At 44.6% G+C, this 6,000-nt stretch overlaps 1 long non-coding RNA gene across 1 annotated transcript in view; it reads left to right on the top strand.

Annotated features, from left to right (window-relative positions):
* Positions 1-435: 435 nt before the first annotated feature.
* LOC125947437 (uncharacterized) overlaps positions 436-6,000 on the top strand; it is a 351,351-nt gene continuing 345,786 nt past the window's right edge. The window contains exon 1 of the long non-coding RNA XR_007468295.1: positions 436-917. This is a non-coding gene — a long non-coding RNA (uncharacterized LOC125947437). The remainder of the gene's footprint in view (positions 918-6,000) is intronic.

Raw genomic sequence — 6,000 nt, 5'->3', positions numbered from 1 at the left:
ATCGTACAACTTATAATGCATTACCACGTGTGCAGCAGGCTTTCGCATTCACGTGTTACAGGAGTGTAACATGCTGCCGAATTATTTTAGTCCGCTTCGGTACCAGTCAGCTTAAATAAGCATTCGCAAGCGCGTCTTTGCAATGATATCAAAAGAGTGCCGGCGCAATGACTGTTGTGTGCGGTCTGCACTTTTAGACCAGCGCGCGCCATTCGTGACTGTGCAGTTTATAGCCCAGTCATAAAGAAAACGAATTGGCGACGCCCTCTGCTCGTTTCCGATAGCTGTCTGTTATACGACGTCACACAATTTCGACGCCGGTCGCGGCATGACTCAGCGGAATGTCGACTATACGCTTCGGCCTACTTCGGCCGGGTCGCAACGCCGATGTATATATACGCCGTAAAGGAGCGGCGTGACATCGTGGTGGCAGCTGCTATGTTCGCGATGCCGACGCTGCTCGCATAATCGCCGCTTCTCTCAGCAAAAATCGGCTACTTTGCGCACCACCCCACTCGCAATACGGAAACAATCTCGGCGATCGCGCGCAGTTGGCGGGGGCTCGAGAGTGCGTCAGAATCTTAGCTGCCGTGCAAATGTCTCGTTCGTTTGTTTCCGCGTGGCTTGGGTCTTCATATGCGAGCCTATAATATCCGGAAATTTCACTGCGCTGAATTTGATGCCTAACCACGGCAGGCCCTTACAAGGCCTGCCGTGTGTTGGAGGGTCACCATCATGGAACTCGGTGCACTGTATATACGGGTTCAATAATACAGGCTTTGTCATGTGGGAGTGTCAGCCGTTTCGTCGTGTCGTGGACTCGGAGAAAACAACGACGTTGTGTGGTAGTCGAACTTATGGAATGTCATGGCCGCTCTTCAGGGATCACTGCTACCGGACAAGCCACGTGGACAACCGTAAGTCACGTGCTCCTCTTACACCGTAACGTCTACGTTCTGGAGTGAAAGCGCTTGCGCAATATACCGTCCCCCATAGAGTTTCTCACTATATTACTGAGAAACATGTATGTCGTCCCCGATTGGATGGAAATTTGTTCTGCTTATCTTCTTCACTTAGATATGTCCTTGCTCTGCTTTTTACGGAGAATGCGCTTCGTAATATGGCGCTGTAAAAAAAAAAATACTAGGATGAGTTCTAAAGCAACTATACTTGCTTTAGAACTCATCTGTTTTTGGATAACGCGTGGGATCTCAGCACTGGCATCAAATGAGGGTTATGTTTTATCAACTCGAATGCGTAAAATCTTTCGCCTTTTTTTACGTTTACCTATCTGAATGGCACGCGTGACTTGTGCTTTTATGCGTAGCGCATGAAGATGTATAAGGATTGACGGTCGGGTGAGTTCGTTTGCATCCATCCTAAAAAAAAAAAAAAAGTAACCTAGTGGCAGGCCAATGAGAGCAATAAACATAGCGCTGACTCGTAACGTAGTCTTGTTGTGTGTGGCAGAAACGCAAGAGTAATGCTCAAATCAAATGACCATCGCACTGGGAAGCGTTTGTTAGATGCAAGCCCTTTGCTAAAGCGTATAAAAATCTGGTAACGTGCGGCAAATTATACGTACAGATGCCATCACACATTGGCCGCTGTTTAACATCGGGCTCAACGCTCACAAGCAATCACTAAAAAGGGAGTCGTATACCTCTCACTTAGCAAATTATTGCACTAGTTGTTTTTGTAGCACCCTTCTGCATGCCCGGGACGTCCATTTTACCCGCGGTCGCATGGTTACCTGCGGTCGCATGTACTTCGATGTGGGCGAACTGCAAAAGGAATCGTGCACTTAAGATTTATGCGCACGTTGAAGAATCCGAAGTAGTCAAAATTAATCCAGGGTCCCCTCTCTACAGCGTGCCTCATATTCAGATGGTAATTTTAGCACGTAAAACGTCGTAATATTTTTTTATTAGACGTCTATGCTGTTTAGCCATAAATGCAGGGGGCGTACGCGTAAATTGAGAGAAACATTTCATATTAGAAGGATAACTGCATCAGCCAGCATTTTGTAAACTTGACGCATAAGGAACTGGCGTTCTTTCACTGAGGTGTACTGGATGACACCTCCTATATCTCGTTTTACGTTGTCGATGTCCGTTTGCTTTAGTCAGCCTCTTCTTTGCCCATATGTACACACGCAAGCAGCGAAATTGGAAACTATTTGGTGCCTTCTTCATTTTTGTTTCTTTTTTTCGTTAATTAACTAAGCCGCTAATAGTCTCTGTGCCTCCTGCGATGTCCTATCTTTTCGCGCTGGTTATACTAACAATATACGTGAAATAAGATATTTAAGCGCTGCAATACGATAGCGCATGAACCCAGTCATGTACTTTTTTTTTTTTCTTTCCATATTTAATGTCACACTGACACGCTGTTACAGTCTACAGTTACAGTCTAAATTGCTGAGCTGTAGATATATTTACAGGGTGTCCCGGCTAAATGTAGCCAATTTTTTAAAAACGACGGAGTGTGCTAGGAGGCTCAAACTAACTCAGTGGTGTTGAGGATCGCGTGTCCTAGTCTGCGGTATTTTTTTTTTTCGTTTTGCAAAGTCAATTAATTAGTACAAACTAATTGCCTCACTTTTAAAATATTGGCTTCACCAAGAAAGTGCCAATACGAAAGTTGTAGATCACATTTAAAAATGGCCGACTGAAGCGTTTGCAACTAAGTACCATTGATGGAGCTTCTTGTAATTTACTTCAAAGAAAGCCCGCGAAATACAAAAACAAGCGCGTGATAGCGCCACTATTTCAGCGCTCCCAGACGGTCGATCAAAAAACTAAATCCACATATCTGTACAACAGTTCCAGGACGGGCTTGGCGTTTCCGGTGGCCGCAAGGTACGCGCCAGCAACTCTCGCTAGTAAGATAGGATCGCGAACGAATAAAAGAACATGACAATAGCATTTTCCTCCCGATTGAAGAGCTCTGCCCTCCACATTTACTTAATCCCAAACTTCTGTATATTTATTTTTATTTTTTGCCTTGCGCGTTCTGGATTCATTCCACAAGTGGAGCGAATGATACGTTTATGCCACGTCACCTCGAAGCGCGACACACCTTCATCACCGCCGCTCGCTCTCTGCGCCCGATGGCGACAGGGCGCGCGAGTGAGTCTCGAAAAAAAAAAAAAAAAAAGCATGCAAGCAATGTCCTTTACTGGTCGGTCGTCTGGGGGCGCTGAAATTGTGGCCCTATCACGCGCTTGTTTTTGTATTTCGCGCGCTTTCTTTAAAGTCAATTACAAGAAGCTCCATCAATGGTACTTAGTTGCAAACACTTCAGTCGGCCATTTTTAAATGTAATCTACAACTTTCGTATTGGCACTTTCTTGGTGAAGCCAATATTTAGGAAGTTAGGCAATTAGTTTATACTAATTAATTGACTTTGCAAAACGAAAAAAAAAATCCGCAGACTAGGACCGCGATCCTCAACACCACTGAGTTGGTTTGAGCCTCCTAGCACACTCCGTCGTTTTTAAAACATTGGCTACATTTAGCTGGGACACCCTGTATATAGTTGGCGAGACATTTGGTACAGGCGAGCGCTATATAGTTCTTTGCTTTTTCAAAGTAAGCGTGCTACACTGGAACAAAAGATGGCATTAACTGCTCAATGCCTAAAATGTAATGACTTTCAAGTGGTGCCACACGGGCATACTTATTGGTGTTAAAACTTAATGAAAATTGTGGCGCAGCGTGCTATCATAGCTAATCAGACGCCGAATGTGTATTATAGTACAGCTGCATAAGGCAAACACATCTCTGAAGCAATCTCGAATAATTCTACACAAAATGTGCTTGCGAATTTTTAAAGAAGCATGTCACGGACTTTTCCCCGCCAAATGTATCTCCTTTACTTTATTTTTTAATGAAGTTGTGATTGGCAAACAAGTTTGCTGCGACTATTGTCAACGCTGCCATTAATGCTATTATAAACACGCGTGCGGCAGCAAATTTAGATATAATGGCATTAACAAACTGAAAGTCCTAGACTCCTAATGACATTAACATATCGCCCGCGTGGCACAACAGGTAATGCCTCAGCGGCTCGTCTTTACAAAAAAAAAAAAAAAAAAAAAGTCGTAGTCTGTCACATAAGTGTGGGGCAAAACTGCGCTGCAATAACTCCCAAAGAGAAAACGAAGCTGATCAATTTAGTAACGAAAGTAGTTTATTACCCCCTTTCTTTCTGTTGTCTTATTTTCATTTTAGGCTTATCGGTGCTTCAATCGCGCAGCGTACAAAATGTCGAAGGCGTTTCCCGAAGCCCCACGCGAGGTCAGGTGGCAGCTGCATCGCGCTTGAGGAGAGAGAGATTGCGCAGTCGGCAGGGAAATGCTCGTTCATTTGTGTTCTCGTTACAAATCTGGCGATGGACGCTACGTATGCTCAAACCCGGTGGAGGGGGCGGAGCGTCCGAGCCGCCCGTCGAAGTCGCCGCCACCGCTGCCTATACGCAGATGGGAAATTGTGGTAACGTCCTGCACGAAAAAAAAGCTTCGAACGGATGCCTGCTTCAATGATATGCAGCGGCTCGCGTGCTGCACGCGGCTCAACCCGGCTGCGTGTACCGCATACACTCACGTAATGGCAGCATGGACATGGAATTGAGAACGTCTATATGTTACGCCGTAGAAACACGCCATAGAAAGAAGAACGTTGATGAAAAAAAAAAGGTAGGAAGATTGGACAAGCGCCAATTTACGATACAATGATTACTCGGACCGTGGTCAGCAAGTCATCTGCGGTAAAAGGCGAAGATAATTCTTAAATGACTTTTTAGTGGACACAGAGTTAGATCAGTGCTTGTGATAAGTAGTCCTGTACGGTCGTATGCGAGGTGAAGCAATTATGGTTTGTACTGTGGACGCAAGCTGAATGGAGCTGGTTGTTCGGACCTATATACCACCCATTTAGTACGTTGATGACTCTTGTATACCGATAGATGAGAACTACAAGGTGTATATATATATATATATATATATATATATATATATATATATATATATATGTTGTTCGTATTCCTCATCTATTGGTGAGGAGTCATCGCAAACGCTAAGTGAACTCTGTTGCGGCGTTGTTTATTAGTTTCATTATATTTATTTATTTATGTTGCTGCATAACAGAGAGAAATAATGTAGCCGAGGTACCTGACTGTTTTCTTGACAGTCAACCCCCACTTTTTGTCTCTATTGTTTTATGAGTTGCGTTCTTTTATGATCCTCCCACCCCCATGCTTCTGGTGGGCGGAAGAGTGCAGTGTAATCCGATAGCAGTGTGTTCTACCAAGGACCACTAATTTCAAGAATTTGTTATTACTTTCATTGCGAAAGATAAAACATATACACCCACGAATCGACCTCCTTCCCACCTTTATAATTTCACAATGAAGCCAGCTTTTATGATCACGATTATTAAAAGAAGAAAACAAAAATTACACTTTTTAGTGTCGCTCGACGTTGTACGGGTGAATCAGGCTGGCTAGACATAATCGGCAAACAGGGAAACGAAAGTCTCCCGCGGGGTATTCAGGGTTCGATCGTGACTGTCGCTGACAGATTTCAATGACAGTGAGGTAAGCGGGGCTTCCCTCGGCTGTCCCCGCCAAACCTGTTGCGATTTCCCTGGGGGTCGTGACCCACAGCTTGAGAAACGTTGCTTTGTTCGACAATATCAAACGGCCGTACATAGCGATATTCGGAGGGTGGGTTTGATAGGGATCGAGATACATGGCGACAGCATTGCGATCAGTGTGTGTGTGTGTGTGTGGGGGGGGGGGGGGGGGGGGGGTAGGCCCCGGGTACCTAATTTACGCTCTAGTTTCAGAGGCCAAAGTGGTGGCCATTTGTAAGATATAACATCTTTACGCACACCACTCGCTTCTCAGCTGACCCCACAGTGAATGTGCGACACTGTTGATAACGTCGTCGTCGTCTCGTAATAATAATAATAATAATAATAATAATAATAATAATAA

Source organism: Dermacentor silvarum, chromosome 8 (assembly GCF_013339745.2).
Source record: "Dermacentor silvarum isolate Dsil-2018 chromosome 8, BIME_Dsil_1.4, whole genome shotgun sequence".
Classification (NCBI taxonomy): Eukaryota; Metazoa; Arthropoda; class Arachnida; order Ixodida; family Ixodidae; genus Dermacentor; species Dermacentor silvarum.
This window is presented reverse-complemented; position numbering and strand designations above follow the sequence as displayed.